The sequence below is a fragment of the Cuculus canorus genome, chromosome 1 (genome assembly GCF_017976375.1).
Source record: "Cuculus canorus isolate bCucCan1 chromosome 1, bCucCan1.pri, whole genome shotgun sequence".
NCBI lineage: Eukaryota > Metazoa > Chordata > Aves > Cuculiformes > Cuculidae > Cuculus > Cuculus canorus.
Genome location: NC_071401.1, coordinates 22,476,668 through 22,494,372, shown reverse-complemented (window position 1 = coordinate 22,494,372; position 17,705 = coordinate 22,476,668). Strand labels below are relative to the sequence as shown.

The following is a 17,705-nucleotide window of genomic DNA, read 5'->3' as shown; positions in this document are numbered from 1 at the left end:
GCCAGCCTTTAATGTTTCCAGGGATAGGGCTGCAGCTACCACCTGTCTGGGCAACCTGTAGCAGTGTTTCACCATTCTTGTTTAAAATTTCTTTCTTATATCTAGTCTAAACCTTCCCTCTTTTAGTTTAAAACCATTACTCCTTGTCCTATTGCAAGAGACCCTGCTAAAAAGTCTGTTCCTATCTTTCTTATAAGCCCCCTTTAAGAAGGGAAAGGCCATGATAAGGTCTCCCCGCACCCTTCTCTTCTTCAGGCTGAGCAGTCTCAACTCAGCCTTTCATCACAGGTGTTCCATCCCTCTGATCATTTTTTGTGGCCCTCCTCTGGACGTACTCCAGCAGGTTCTGTGCTGAGGACTCCAGGGTACTCCACGCAGTACTCCAGGTGGGGTCCCACCAGAGCAGAGGGGCACAATCACCTCCCTTGACCTGCTGTCCTTCGCTTGACCTTTCTTGACTGTATTTACAGTCAATTTTCCACAGAATATTACCTGGATTATCTGTCTAAATGTCAGACAGACTATGGATCCTGCAGCATATCACAGGAAACTGCATCAATGAGATCATAATTTAATGTTTTCTGGAGCAAAGCATCGTTATCCTTGAAGGAAGCACACAGAAGAGCATGCCCAACACAGAGCCCACCTAAACTCCCTTATGATGCTTCACAGCTTAACATAACACTGCTGACCAGCCTTCCCATACTCAGTTTCTGGGTTTAGATACAGAAGAAAAAGCACATTCAAGACCAGCAAACAGAACACGCGTTAAAAGAAGGTAAATGTCTGTAAGTGATCTTCTCAGGTGTTCAAAGTCTAAGGCAATATTAATACATTAAACTGCAGGTACTAAATAGAGTGAAATATGACAGCTTGTTTACATTATGGGATTCACATGTATCCATATTTTCAGATAAATAATAAAAAAAAATCTGGTTTATAAGTTAATAAAAGAATTATTCCTAACAAAGAAATCCATAATCAGCAATTGTGTCTCTCTTCTCTGTCCCCACTTTTAAAGAAACTCTGGAAAATAGGAAAGGTTTTTATTTCAGATCCAAATAAGTCCCTTTTCATACACATTTGTGAGAAAAGAAATCCAGTAGCAAACATATTGTCTAGCTCCTACCACTAGTCCGTCACAACCCAGGCTCAATCGTGTTCACTGAGGTGACTGGCAGGTGGCTGGTGTGCTTGCCTACGTTATAATACCTCACTCACAGTGCCAACTTATTCCTGCCGGGATTTCCTCCTATTTTACTACAGATCCTCTAATACAGTATCAAAAACATTTGCACTAATAGCAGGATTGGACCATGGTAGACACATACTCTGTTAATGAGTTCTGAGGTTTAAGAATTTTTATTATTCTCCCAACTCACATATTTCACATGACTCAAGTTAATTAAATGGCACTGTCAAATGTTTATTTTTCACTGAAACAGTCAGCCATTTAAAGAATGTTATTACACTAGCCACATTTCACCACAAAGAACGAATACCTATAATTATAGTATCTGTGATTATATAATGTCAAACATAGGAAAAATATGCAGCTCCACAGTTCGAGGAATAAATTATAACCTGTATTATCCACATACAGGCTAAAAATGCTGGATCTTGTCCCAACCTCAGACATAAAATATACACAGCAGTAATTGAAAAAACAAATTAATCTGATTATAATCTTACCATACTCTAGCTTTTACATTCCTCAGCTATGCAGCAAACAGATGGAAAAAACACATTACCTGTACCAAGAGACAAATCTTTAAGGTTTCTCTACAAGCCAGAGCCCAGCAGGAGGCAATACACAATGCCAAAATACCCTCTAACACCTAAGAGGCTCCAAAGAGCAGGTGCCATGAGGGACACCAGGCAGGAGAGAAGGCACACAGTAAGCACAGGACAGAGAGGACCCACTCGTGTCACCCACCCTGGTTCTTCGCCATTCCTGGGATGTGCGAATGTACTGTGACAGGAGTCAGGATACAGCAGCCACAGCCACGTGTTAGGGCCCACAGGAGAAGAGGGACCACCATGGTTGCCTAGCCTCGCAGATGGGATGCCAGGTTGTCCTCCTGCCTCAGGCTGCCTCACTCACCCTGCTACAGCCTTTTGACAGCAGCTGGGGACAAGGGGAGCACATGGAGCTTCATGGCATGGGGAAACTCCACACCTGCCAGCCGTGGTGACCCAGGCGCATTTATTTCATTAGCAGCACCATAGTCCAAGCTCATGAAGGGAATGTGTCTTCCACACACATCAGCCAACATCTCAGTGAGCAGAGGGGCTGATGCTGCCAGACCCCAGCAGCCTCCTCTCCCAGGGTTTTGAAGGTACCCCAGTAAGGGGATTTTTATCTCGAGACCAAGGAGTTCCCTGTGCCTTCTCTGCTCTGGATGCTGGTTACACTTCTGCTGCTGCTGACCCCCTCCTCAGGTCTCAGGGCTTCTCCTTCCACCCACCTGGCTGTTATTAGAAATAGCCGGAAGTTTTGTACAAAATAAAGTGTTTGAGGCTCCTGGTGTTCTGCTGAAGTTTGTTGAGTTCAGATGTTTGGGGGAGCACAGGATAGCATGGCCACTACAGCCCATTTTGGGAAGAAAACAACAGCTGAGGGGACCCGGTCCTCAAGCCAGGCAGTGTCGCTCCCATCCATCCTCCCAGCAGGCTCACATGGAGACTCACCCACTCACTGCCAAGTGTCTGCCTGGAAATCCACCACAGCTGTGATTTCTCATCATCATAGCATTTGCCATCTCCAACAAACAAGCCTGGCAATGCATAAAGCCTTTCTCTTCATACTGGCCATTCTAAATGCAGTATCTAAATGCATATCTGTATATGCATCTATAATGCAATCTCCTCACAACTCCTCCATGGGGTTCCTTCCTTCTCCTGCTCACAACCTGCAGCCACACAGGAGCAAAAGACTATGATGTGACTCATTGCTCTGTGTGATGTCTGAATGACCACTTTAAAAGCTGTAACAGTAAGTACACAAAGCATGGGTAAGAAGCAATATACAAAAACATGGTTGCAGTTCTATTACACTCTTTGCAAACAGTTATTTTCTTCTAATTGCCTTTGGGTGGTAACATTTGAAAAAGAGAGAAGTAAGAAAACCTGCAACTTCAGCCCCAAAGCACCGTCTTTCTCTTCCTCAACAACCTGCATACCAGGGTGCAATTAAACAGAGATTTCCTGCTAAGTAGCTTTAGTGGACAAGGTACAAAACAAGCATTAAATAAAATTTAGATTAAAAAAATTTCTTTTGCTGCTTAGCCATCACAGAAAACTGTACCTGAAATTCACCCCTGAATTCATGAATTTTCATCTGGAAAAAAGACATATCTTGTCAACATAATTTTTCCAGATAACACACTCAAAACTCAATGGCTGTTACACAACCCAAATTAACTATTAGCATGCCCTCCCTTCCTTTAGGGAGACAGAGACCTTACACAAAAGTCAGCCTCCACAGAAAATATCTGCACATTTCTACTGATATCAACAGAAGCTCACTCTTAAGTTCATACAGAACAACTGATCCTGCATATTCACAGTGGTCTGAAAATTATTATGCCCAAAAATTTGTAGGTAACAATCCCGTATTTTCCTCAGAGCTTTCCTTCTTGCAGCTTGTGCTGTGGCTACCCTTGACAGGCAGGTGCGTAATACAGAATGTCAGAAAATCATGCTATCGTGTACTTTCAACTAGAAACCAGAGGCTTCCCTCTCACTGAATGATATTCAACTCTAGCTATCAGCTCTTCTGCTATAAGTTAGCAAGACGCTTTTACATCATTGCTTCTGCTTTGTATATAGCCTTATTGATTTTTTTCAGTACATAAAAGCTTTAAGAAAATCAATGTTTCAGCAAATAGAGTGGAGCAGAAGTATTGTAGAATCCCGTTAGCTACTCCCGTTAGCTACTCAGAGATCATGGTTAAGTTAGAGGAAATACCATGTACATGTGGGATGATGAATACAGAAAAAAAATCTGAAGAAGACATAGAAAATGAGTGAATAGAGAGTCATGAAATTAAAAATAAAATATAAAAAGAGATGATGAAGATAAATGTAGTAGCTGTGGGTAGGGCTTAGCTAATTTTAGCAGTCTAAAATTTAGGTGTCTGGTCCAGGCTAACCACCTTACCTCTCTCTGTACAGGGAGCAGAGAGCAGAAGCCACCTCCACAGGGCATTCTACCAGTCCTAAGATGGGTCTCTAAGAGAGGGCAATGCATCATGCTTTCCCTCAACTTTCACGAAGTCTAGATGATGGGCTTGAAGGAGATGCATGCGACTTTTGGATGGTTTAAAGTTAGGTGAGATGAATACATATCTGTAAAAGCAAAAAAAAAAAAAAAAGCGCTTTCATTTCTATTGAAGGAAACCAAAACACAAACTTAAAAACTGAAGTGGAAACACTTCAGGTACTGACACTCAATCGCTTGGCCATTAAATGCAATGAGGCAAAACAGCACAGCTCCCAGGAATAAAGGTTGCCCCTCTTCTGCTAAACAGGAGCTGACCAGGGCTTGAGTACCAGCCCACAGCCCAACTGCCCACACTGCTTAATCATTAGCTCACTCTCTGGCAATGACTGAGACAAATGTGTTCAAGAAGACATCAGTTTATCTGTGCCGTTTGTTAGCAAAGTCACAGATAGTTCTGGTACCTCCAGCAATACAGTCACAGACAAATAACAGCATTTGTAATGTATCTACTATTCATTTTTAACACATTCTTTGATCATAAACTGTTGCTTAGATATCTTTCAGAGGTTTATTCTGGGAAATCTGATATATCCAAGTTATTACAGCAACCTGTATGCCGAGCCATCAATCAGAAAATGACTACTAGAGCATTAAGTTTGGAAGCACTCTGAGACTATGACTTCTTCAGACTACATTTTCAAAGGTTTTGTGCTACGGTCATGCATAACTTCCTGACATACTAAAACAAAGGGTCACTGGTGGGGTGACGTAAAGATGTTACAAACAATAAAAACCCATTTTCAGTATGATACTCCTAACTTCAATACACACCACTATGTCCACAACTGTTTTCTAACACAAAGGACAACTGGCATGATACAAGTCCTCACCTGCACTCAGACACTAAGAATTTCTGAAAGAAGATGTCCCTACATTAGCCCCTGAACTGTGTCTTAAAATGGCTGATCTACGGCCAGACAGTGCAAGGACTGTCCCAGCAGTGTGTCACCACAAGCAACAGAGCTCCAGTTCCCTGGCGCTGTTCCATTTACTATGATAACCTTTGTGTTCTGCACATTTCAACAATAAGTCTCACTGCTGTAGCTGTTACATCCCTCCTGTGTACTCATGGAGATGTGATTTGGACACAATTAGCTAAAGACAGTGACATGAGCGCTTTTGCAGATATGAGGGCAAGCTCAGTATGTATTGTGCTTGTGATTCTCAAAAATTACCATTAATGAAGAGGATACAAGTGACTAATTTTAAAGCAGGATCACTAATAATTTGAAAGTCTTATTTCAACCTCCAGAGTGTCATTTAAAACATAAATCAGAAACTGCCTGCTATTTTTAAGCATAAAAATAGAGATCAACAATTTTCTTAACCCAGAGCAATGTACTTGCCAGATAAGTTAAAAACTAACCGTAAAAATGAGCTTTTCATTGAGGTTCTTCCCAGGAGAAGGAAAACACTATCAGCCTTTTAGGCTGTACTGCCTTCTCCTCATACACAGCACTGAAATCCGAACATTTTTGGTTTCATAAGCTGAATCTATCCTGAAAGAATTTTTACTTGGGTAATTAAAGTGGGCAAGAATATCCTGGGGAAGTGTCAGAACACAGAAGATCTTAAAGGCAATAAGATGTAAAATATTACTATCCTGCTCTATGGTGTCCCTCAAACATTGATTTATGATCTTGATGTTTATAGTTTTTGGAACACAGATGGCAAAAGGCCTCAATACATTTGTGTTTTAACAACACTGGAGTTGATGTAGGATCATACATCAGTTTGGGTGTTGTACCTACTGAATAGATGGTCTTTCAGTTCAACACTTTTAGCTTTGATGATCAGATTCATTTCATTTTCTTGGCAATATTTAACATTTATTGTGTCAGAGGATTTTCTAATAATTGCTCATCAGCAAGTCCTTGTCTGAACATTTAAATAATTTACATGCACAAAACCTATTTGTTGTATTTTATTAAAATTGGGCCAAACTTGCCACTAGTACAATTGCATGTAGTGCCATTTACTTCAAAGAAGCTACATATGCTTACGCAGCAGGGAATTAGCCCAGCTACTGTCAAATTGCTTCATTACTAGTCAGGTCAGACAATAAATCAGATCTTCTGTTCGTGAGGTACTGCAATTTATGTCTAATGACTTGAAGAATTGGTATATAAAGTAATTATGAAAACTAGAAAGCAATCATCTCCTAAATGTGGAAAACCGCATTATAATTTGAATTTTACAAAAAAAAAAAAAACCAAAACAAAAGAAACACAAGAAAAACAAAAAACATTATGATGGCAGGCAGAAAGAAAACAACTAGTTTTCTTGCAGATATAAGCTAGCACTTCCTCCTTCCCTTTTCTGCAAGAATCCCACCTTCAGCATCTTTTTGGCTCATCTAAAGGCCCACTGTCATAGAATAACTGACCCTTTCAGGCTGGAGGGAATGTCAGGAATTCTATAGTCCAGAGTCAACATTGAACTAGGTTGCTCAGAGCTTTATCGTGAAAACCTTCAAGGACAAAGAGCCTGCACAAGTTTGACTGTCCTTATGGACATATATCCAATCTGAACTTCTTGTTTCATCCTGTGTGCACTGTCTCTTGTCCACCAGCCATGGACCACCATGAAGAGCCCATCTCTGTCTCCTCGACAACTCTATAGGGGCTGCTGTTAGGCTTCTCCAAAAAGCCATCTGTGCTTCAAGCTGAATAAACTCAGTTCTGTCAGTTTCTCCTCACAGAGGAAATGCTCCAGCCCTCACTATCTCAAGGGCCCCTTATGAATTCCCTCAAACATCGAAAACTGTTGATGTCTTTGCTGTATTGGAAGGCCCAGAACTAGATGCAGTATAACTATGTGCAGTCTAACAAGTGCTGAGTAGAGGGGATAATCTTTTCTCTTCATCTACTGCCTTTGCTCCTCGTAATAGTGCCCAGGATGCTGTTGCCCATCTTTGCTGCCAAAGTACATTGCTGGCTCATATTCAGTTCACTGCCCACCAAACCTGATGCAGAGCATTAGTCCATCACCAGCACTGAAAGCTGCATTTGTCTTCACTGAATTTCATGAGGTTCCTGTCAACCCATTCCTTCAGCCTGTCCAGGTTCTTCGGGATGACAGCCCTGCCATCCTGCATACCACCTGCTTCACCACAGTTTTGTGTCATTCACTGACTTGATGTGGGGACATCATGTCCCCTTCTTCAGGTTACTGATAAAAGTAATAAACAGGACATGTCCCAGCACAGACCCCTGGGAAATTAAGCTCATAAGCAGCCTGCAGGTGGAGTGTAATCCGTTAATTACCAAACATATGAGCCAGTTTTTCACTCTTGTAATTGTCCACCCATCCAGAGCGTACCCCAAGCAGGATACAAGGATGATGCTGCATCAAGCTACACTAAACAGAATCATAGAATGGTTTGCATTGGAAGAGCCCCTTCAGTTCCAATTCCCTGCCATAGGCAGCATCACTTCTCACTAGATCAGGCTGCTCAAAGCCCCATCCAATCTGGCCTGGAACACCTCCAGGGATGGGGCATCCACAACTTCCCTGGGCAACCTGTGCCAGTGCCTCACCACCGTCATTGTGAAGAATTTCTTCCTAATGTCAAATCCTAATCTTCCGCCTTCCAATTTAAAGCCATTCCCCCTAGTCCTATCACTACACACCCTTGTAAACAGTCCCTCCCCAGCTTTCTTGTAGCCCTTCAGGTACTGGAAGGTCACTATAAGGTCTCCCCTGAGCCTTCTCCAGGTCCAAGAACCCCAATTCTCTCAGCCTGTCCTCACAGCAGAGGGGCTCCAGCCTTCTGATCATCTTTGTAGCCCTCCTCTAGACCCGTTCCAACAGTTCCATATTATCCTTTTTATGCTGGAGTTCACAGAACTGGACTGAAGTAGCTCTGAGGTATTATACACACCCTAAAACTGAACTTCTGTACAGGCAGCTGAGTTATAGAAGATGGCAGACTCTTACTGTGGTTGCTGATGAGCCAGGCAACATCTCTCTCTACCCGTCTCCACATCAGATCATGGCTAGAAACCCGCAGCCAGATAGAAAAAGTGAGAAGACAAGATGCACCCCAGTGAACTACAACCTTTACTCCTATCAGGAAATAGGCTTCATGCTTACCATGTCCTTCTCATCTGTACCAGGAGTTCTGGCATATTCTATCAGCAAGCATACCCCTTTCCCATAAGAATATGATCACTCCCAACATCTAACAATAACGCTGAAATTCCCTAGTGACCTTGCCAACTTTTAGAACATAGCCAACTTGCCAAGTTACCACCCTTTTGGCATTGCGCAGAACATGTATTGTCAAGAAGAAGATAATAAATATGATAATATATACAACTCCCAATTAATACAAAAGTGTTCTAAATAATTTGCATAAAATGTCAGTCACAAAGTAGGACAAACCTTTGCAGTCAAGTTTCAATAAAAATATAATTAAAAACTTCTCTTCTGCATTTTAGGTAACGAGTCTATTGTACATCTCTGTAAGCGACCTACTTCCCAAAAAACATTCACAGCCTAAAGGAAATCCCCATAGACAGGTGAAGCAAAGCTCACGTGGAATGTCTAGTCCAGCTGTTTCAGAAGTAGAAGAAAGACTCCAAAAGGTAACTTTATGACTATGAAATTCGATGAACTTCCAGAATTTCACCCAAGTCTTTCTCCAGCTCTCCCAGAAATGCCTTATCCATGAGTAAGACTCATCACATGGAAAGATTAGGCACCCTGGTGGGAAATTAGGTATGGGATTAGAAATTAATTTATAACACGTACTTCATTTCAGTTTTAATATGGCTGTTTGTTTCTGATGAAATTACTAATATGAAGCATCTGAACTTAGGCAGCTGAAGGGGAGAAGAGCACTTTAATCATCTGTTTAGAAAATGTTTTCATTTTGCAATCTACTGTTCACTTTATATGTCTTAAAAAGAGTAAAGGAGACAAAAAGCTAGGTATCAAATACAAGTTACTGGCCGACCATTCAAATTCAAGAACAGAGCATGGAGTTGTACGTAAACTGGGTATCACATGCTGCTTTCCATTTACAAGTGAGTGTAATTTCCGGAAGCATCTATTGGAACGGAATATTTCCACTGGAAAGGACCTACAATAATCATATAGTCCGACTCCCTGATCAATTCAGGGCTGACCAAATTGAAGTATGTTATTAAGGGCATTGCATTGAGTGGCAGTCTGCAGGATGTACCTTTTATTACTTATTTTTAGGTTTCTGCTGAAGATGCGCCTCTGGGAAGGCTCTTGCTTTCTGTTCATCAGAAGCCTTGAAAAAATATCAAAATGGGGAAAAAAATAACAATTCACTCTAGGTTAATAGGGAAGTTCTTCAAATTATAGAATATTTATTAAAATGTTAGTTCAATTATTTCACACAAGCACCAGTCTACATTACATCTGAACTTGCTTACCAAAGACTTCTTATTCATTTTATTGCCTGAGTTGCTGCTTACAATTCAGCACAAGCTTTGGGCCTGTGCAGTGCTATGAACAATGAACACGCAGTGAGCCACTTTCAAATGTGGATGCAGTGCTTTTTATGGCAGGATTAAGTCCCACATCTTCGAAGTCAAAGAAAATTAAGTTTTCAGCCCAGAGAGTTAGTGAGTCCAGATTCCTAAAGGATACAATCTTTGAGATAGTGACCTGTTGTCAGATGAAACACTGGAGAGTGTAACACATTCCCATTTCCCAGAATTGCTTTGATGAGAAATTTGCACATGCTTTGGAAACTCTAGTGGCCGTGTATATTATTGTATAACCTTTCCAAGAAAGTGCTGAGAAAAACAAATATTAATTACAGGAAAATATTCTGACAATACAGGAAAAAAAACCCACTCCTTGTACTGTTACATATTGTACACACTATTTGTTACTCACTCTACTTTTTAGAGTACAGTGATGTAAATTGACTGCTTCTTTAAGCGAGTGTATTGCAAATTTAACAAATAGAATATGATATTTTAGTAAGCAGGCAAAGTTTTTTCTCTCTGCTTCATCTTATTATTGGCAGTTGTATTCCTTTGCTACATACCGTTCCTGAATCTTCCTAGACAACTATTCTTACTCAAGACGTGGGTGAGGAGGAAAGCGCCTGACTGATACCCTGGAAGAAAGAGATTTTGGCTGTGAAAATGAGAAATGTGTAATATGATTAGACTGGTCTCTCCCCATCCAGAAAAAAATAAAATGCATTTATAAATCAAAGTTACTATACAATTTGGTTACAGCTATTCAATGGACAAATGATTCTCTTTCTCAGGTATATATATCCCTTTATATTTAAAAAACTATTGATTCTGCAGGATGAGTGTATCACTCTGTGCTTCATTATTCCAAGTGACACATGATAAATGACATTTTCTTTATGGACTTTCATATAGTTTCCCTCAAATAAGAATCCCTCCTTTTCCTCAAGTGCTCAGCTGTTAATCCACTCTTACTGGAAGAGATACTATGGCAGAAGAAGAAAAAAGTGCCTGTAAGCATGTTAATCAGGAGTGATTGATGCTACCATTACAAGGAAAGGTTAGACAATACGGTCAGCAGTTTTTACTGCTGTTTACAACACAGTGCCAGTCATCCAAACAGAGGATTGATCAGTGCACAGACAGCAAATTAATTCACCATGAGTCCTTTGAACCTAATGGCAATGGTCTGATAATATTCATCTATTTTCTTTTCCCCTCCCTCTTTCTGCACATAGTTAAGTCTGAAAACATCTGAAATTCATGAGACTTTCCTAGTCTGACTACAAAAGCCAACTTGTTGCTCTGGCTTACTGTGCACATCCTTTCTCATGCTGAGGTCAACCCCTTCAAAAACCAACCTATCTAACAAAAGAGAAAAAAATGCTTGGACAAAATAGCAAACTGGAAACAAAATTAAGTTATCACCTCTAATTTATAATTTCTTCTGTGAAACAGTTTCACAGCATACTCTTTCACCCTGCATTGTCAACATGCCTTAAAGTATTTTTATTGGAAAACATGTGAATTCTGGAATGTGGATACACTATTAATCCAAATAATATCATGATGTAAGTCTGAAAAGGCAAATTCTTAAAAATTTCCATAAATACACTTGTCTTCATAAATTAGTAAATATATTTACTGAACCAAATAACAGCCTTCTATCAACAGGGATAAGTTCCAGCTGTGCAATTAATGGAAGCAGAGAGAAAAGGCAATCTAAAGTCCATGACCAATTCCATACAAATGGTAAAATAGAAGAAAATTACTTCTATATAGTATACTTTCTTAAATTTGTATGTTCATTTCTTTCTTACTGTCAGCTAAAAAAAAATCACACCTGAATATTCAGAAACAACACAATTAAAGAAATTGTCACTCTAATAAAATGACCTTCAGTTGTAAATCCAGGAATGCATCAGTTATTTCTTTTATGCTAATTTCATCAATAATTAGAAGTATCAGTATTAGCTTGTCAGCACTTTAACTCCTCTAAGTGATTTAACTCATTTTACTAAACACTTCCATCATACTTTTATAAAAAGCAGAACTACTTCACAGCAATGTAGATCTATGTCAGTATACCTGGGCAGCAGGAGATCCTGTCCATATCCATCACTGATTTTTGTATTCTGAGATGCTCTCCCACCATAAATAAATAAATACTAACAGAATTACTGACATACTGACTAGCTAAAGGCTTCCTGGAATTTCAGTCTCACAAGACGTTTTTCACTTGCAGTCTCAGCCCTGCCATATGCATCTGCACATCATTGCACATTTGCTCAGAGTCCATATTTCAGTGGTGTCTGAAGCGTGTCATGGTCGTGTCAAGCATTTGGAGACCACAAAGAATGAAAAGCACTAAACAAACACTGCATTTTTTTTCCCTTTCACTTCACCGTGGACAATGAGTCAACAATGTAGCAATAAACTGCAATAAAAGAGCTGCCAGATAGTGTTGTATATGAGATGTTAAAAACTAAAATCAAAAGAAAGAAAGAAGGTAAATTCTTAACAACAATAAACAGCAATACACTCTTAATTCAGCTGCTTAACTTTGGTGATCAGGACAGCATTTAAGCCACCACACAGCTCCTACGTGCCATGAAGTTTATATGATCCCTATCATATAAACATCCTTATCTTTAGTGGGTATCAAGATTTCCTGCTATCACTCTTCCAGCAGATCCCAGTGAGTTTACACCAGCTATTACCTTTTCAAGTGCCATTCAACCAACACACACTGTTGATGCCTCTGATCTCTTCTAAGACAGACACAGGTGCTTGCAAACCCTTCTACCTACAGTGTGGTTAGGCGTGCACAGACTTGATCCTGTCTAGTAGTATGGTCCCTTGCAGCAACACAGGACAACCTTCTGAAATGAAATAATTTCAAAAAAAAATTTGGGGGAAAAAAAGCTAAAGCAAAGCTTTCATGAGCATCCACAACTACAGTGTAAGTTACCCCATGTTTTTGGGCGACCTGGGTAGCTCCTCTCTTTGGGTGACAAGCTCCCTAACACAGCCTGCTCTTCACTTTGAACTCTGATCCAGGTGTTCCCCATTCTGTTCCTGGCACCCAAAGGTAATTCTGGTCACAAACTTTCCATTAAAAACACAACAAAATTCTTTTCACAGTTCCCAGTAGTTCATGAAACTGTCTGGGGGGGAGACCTTGTTGATTTTTAACTATAGATTACGACATTCCACACAAAGTTAAAAGGAAAAAAGTTTAAATTAGAGGGCTAAAATAAAGACACTATACACTGTTGTCTCTACTTTTTCATATTTATTACTATACACTATCCATTAAGTCAAAAATACTACTTCACTTGTTTTGCAGCAGAAGGCCATGCAAATCCCTCTATCAGACAGAATGTGATAGGGCACTTCTTTCACCTTCTAGTTCTCACTACTCCTTGCAATAAAACCCACAACATACTTTAAAAGCCTTTCCACAACTCTCTTTTTAATGCATGGGATGTAAGAATCACGTGAAGAGAAGCCAAAGACATGCCTGTGTGTTAGAGGCTCCTCATCTGAATGCAGCAGACCACATCCCCACCAGTTTGTGCCTAAATATCAGTTCTAGCCCATAGTTATCACAGTCAAATAGCCAAGGTGATTTATCCTCATCATGAAAGCAAAAAAACTGCTATGTTTCATAGGTAAAATAGCACATTTTGACCCATTTCTTTAGTAAGAGCTGAATCTATAAATATATATATGTCTGTGTGTATATATATATATATTTCATCTGTTCTTTCATTTCAGCAAGTTATGTATTGCTGCTAGGGGCACTAGGGCTTGAAAAAATGTTCTTTGGGTACATTCTCCTAGGAAAGAAGAAATTTTAAGAGAACAATTTCTTGTTTGTTGTGAATTGGAAAATGCCCATAAATGGTTCAAAATATCTCTTTGAAATTGAGGGTTACAAATTATGTTTAAGGACAGTGATCTCAGGTTTTCATTGAAGAGAGGACCAAAGAAATTCATAGGATTCATTTGCTTATTCTACTATTCCATCATAAATATTCTACTATTCCATCATAAATAATGGCCTTATCAAAATGTGAAGGAAGATCTCCTTGTCCTCCAGACTGACCCCCTTCCTGGGCCCAAGGGACATTGAATCACACCTCATGAAAAAGCACCTCCAACTATTAACTCAATCATGTCCTCAAAACCCAAAGAATTATAATAAAAATCCCAAAGGAATAAAAGAAATTAGAAGGCTTCTCTATCGCCTGCTAAAACTGAGAACAATAATGAGGGAAAGGGGAAAACTTAACTTCTCCTGCAATTAAAGAGTTTGAACAAAATTTTCCAGTTTCATGGGAGCTGTACATAAACGCAGTATTCAGCAAGATATGTGTTCAAAATATGCATACAAAAGCCCAAAATAAGTTTTAAAGAAAGAGATCATCGCTTGGTTGTTCGCAAGGGGCTTCAAGTCTTCTGAATTCTTCAACAGCACAGCTCCCAGCAGGCAGGAAGACTTCCCAAATTGAAGACAATTTGGTCAAATTGACTGGAGAGCTGCAGTGTCTACATAGAAGCTCACTAAAGACGGAAAAGTCAACCAGCACTTCTTGTCTCTCACTACCATGACAGTCCTCTGTCAACTTCCATCTTAAAGCTAAAATTGTCAAGTTTGAGCCAAAGCAAAGGGACAAAATTCCAGTCATTTAGTTCTTGTGGAGCATAAGCAATGCTGCTTCATTGTAACTAGACAGCCATGGTCACTACCTGACCTTTGGAATAGGTCTTGATTACAGGAATGCATTGCTCACACTTTTATTTTACCTCTATAAAAACAGCCCAACTCTATAAAAATAGCCCAAATACCACAGTTGGGCAGCCCAACTGCCCAACGAAGGCAGTTTTTCCAGATCCAGTCTATAAACTGTCCCCTTTGCCATTGCTTATTGTTGAGCAGTAGGTGTGCTTTCTACAATCTGCAATCTTACAAAAAAGCATTTGCACAGAATTTTTCATGCATAAAGAGTAGTTTAGCCATTTAAAACCATGGTAAAAGAAATCAGTGTTCCAGACTCCCAAAGGCCACCATGATTCACATGCAAAGTATGTCTGCCTATTTCACTAGTATTTCCTAAGAGTAGTTACTATCTGCCAACTTTCACACAAATCCATTGCCAGTGGGGGTGTTCCTATGCCAACAGTGTATTTCTCCATTGTCTTTAATTTAGATTTATAATAGAATTTTTTGCAGATAAACACAAGTTAGCAAAATATTGGTTACACTGCTAGGAGCTTCATTTTCCTTCAGGGGAAATAGATGCCAAATTGTGATAGAAGCCCAGGAGGCCAAAGATTAAGTTCTAAGTCCCCAGATATTCTATGGTAAGTCTACTGAATAATTTTTCCCCCTGCCAGGGGGATTACAGCTGAATTGCTGAATCTGCAAAATCCAAAGTCCTTTGCTGCTAAAAAATTATTTTCTATTTGGGTACAAGCTTTATGATAGTTGGCTCCTCACTCATGGAAAGCCATAAATTATTTACATATCTTTGAGTATAAGTCTGTTATGAATACATTAACTGTTCTCTTACTTTCAGACCTCATTAGAAACAGGAACAATTCTTCTGATACTGTTTTCTACTATATAACCACTGCACATCTGAACCTGCTATGCCACTCAAAAGTGTTGCATTTCCAATTCGCTTTATTTTAAAGAACTAATTGAAAAACCAAATTCAATATAAGAGAAAATAATCCTTATAAGAAAAACCCAAACCATGTTGAATCCAGAAAGTAGACGATCTAACGGATCTTTACAAACTGTGCCTAGAAACGGGGATTTATTGCCAAAACACTGATACTTAGCCTGATCTCTGCGGAAATTGAGGCTTACGTTATCACATTGTATAGATAGGTGTCAATTCTTCCTTATTAACCTTTGAACCTGTTGGCCAGTTTTAAGGAAATCCAAAAGCCTGGGACAGGAAGATAGAGGTATTAGACATTGAAGTCCTGGCAAATTCTGTGAAAATCAGAGGCTGGCTACAGAAGACAGAGTGGAGTATGTTGCCCATTCTGGGAGGCAGCAGCCCGCTTGCTGTCCCTGCACACCTAAGTCAAATCAGCCACAGCACACGCTGACATTTGCCCACTAGGGTGGGAACACAGATCAAGCACAGCATGCAGTGGGAGCGGAAAGGGATTAGAGGAAGGACGATACAAATCCACATAAACCCAAGCATACTTAGAGTGCTTGGGTTTTCATAAGCTTTTTCACAGACAATATTAGCAAGGATAAAACTTAGTGTTTTAATTCAGAATGCAAATGTGTGCATCTGAAACAGTATATACTGCCAGGCTGGTTATAAGAAATAGGCAGAGTCTGGTCATAAGGGGCTAAATGATATAAATTGGGGTCATTGCACTAAAATGAGTTGAAATATTGCAGTCTGGTGCTACAGCTTTCCGATAGTCCTTCTGCTTTGTTATTATAAAGGTGGCTGTTGGCCTGTCCTGGAAAAGATCACAGTCCTCAGCTCTACAGAAATGGTAGCAAAGAGATGAGGCGCAGGCACCCTTCTTCCTCAAGCCCTAGGTGCTACCTGCCAGCATTTCGGGACTTCTGTGGGGGCCACAAACATCCCCCTGTGTGCTGCCAATACTCTTGCTATCGGCTGTGTGTCTCCTCAGGTGTTTTGGGAAGTTCAGGCAAATAGTTCCTGCAAAGGGCAGGTTGGCCTCTGGGAAGATTAATATCCCAGGGAAGCCAAGAAGTACAGGTAGGAAGTGAGACCAAGATGGCATAGAGGACTGTCTTCCCTGCAGATGCCAACTGCACAACCCCATGGCTTGCTGGTGAGCAAGGATACCCTCCCTTCCTGAGCTCAGCAGCATTCCACACAAATCCCTCATCAGGGAGGGAGCCATCGCTATGTTATATTGGACCAATTTAGATGAGGACTACATGGGTATTCTGAATTGCTGTACTTTGGCTCTGCCTTTGTGTTTTACCAAGGATTGCACAGATAGGCAAGCTTATATATTTCTAAATAACTAAATTATATATATATATACACATATACATATACATCTGTTCTCCCAAAAGGTAAAACCAGTCTTACATACCAAGGAAGCAGACTGCAGTGATTCGCTTTTAGCTTGTTAAGCGGTCTGAAGTGATCCAAAAAAGAGAAATCAAGGAAAATGGGACATTATTTCATTCTCCAATCAGTCTGCATAGTTACAAGACTCCTGCCAAATACAAATACAATATCTCTGCTAAAATTAGGGTATTAGTTCTAATTACTGGGCACATAAAAATCTCAAAATTCTGGAGCTGAACTGATAATGTTGCTATGGAAATAAGCTTAATTACTACAGATCAGCTAAGATGCTTCTCAATGTTCCTGTCTTTACAAGCTGTCTCTGCTTCTGAAAGTTTCTGGTTTTTTCCTCCCTCAAATGGGACTAAATATCTCTAGTGTTAACAGTAATTAAATTCAGACATTTCAAGTCCAAGGCTATTCTAAGAACAGTCTGACAGAGGCTAACACAAGGGAAACACTAAGAGCAGTGCTTCAATGCAACCATTCCAAACAAATAAAACCACATTTTTATCAATATGCTACCTCAAACGCACGAGGCGATGCTAATTCTCCAAGTACATTCTGCTAACTGCATGCCCTTCCCACCTTTTTTCTCCACCCCATACAGGAGGAAAATGTATGAAAAGGAGAGCCATACCGAAGAGGCTTTTCCTCCCCTCCCCAGACCATACTTACCGATTACTCCTTATGAATACATATGTATTCATAATAATGTATGCATATATATTAATATATACACCCAAGGAGACTCGTGTTTTGCTTTCCCATGGTGGTAAGCCCCATGGACGAGCTCAGACACCGAGGAATGGGCAGGTAACAAGGCAGAAGACAGGTACAGGGCTCACGCTCCAGCTGTGTCCC

The 17,705-nt window shown here is 40.1% G+C and overlaps 1 protein-coding gene across 6 annotated transcripts in view; it reads right to left on the bottom strand.

Moving 5' to 3' along the window:
• The window catches only part of MTUS2 (microtubule associated scaffold protein 2), a 317,361-nt gene that overhangs the window by 239,006 nt on the left and 60,650 nt on the right, over positions 1-17,705 (bottom strand). For 2 of the 6 annotated variants that reach the window (XM_054057304.1, XM_054057323.1), the window contains one exon: positions 4,163-4,350. The exons of the other annotated variants lie outside the window; for them this stretch is intronic. The gene's annotated coding sequence lies outside the window, so the exon portion shown is untranslated. The remainder of the gene's footprint in view (positions 1-4,162; positions 4,351-17,705) is intronic. 6 annotated transcript variants of the gene reach the window in all.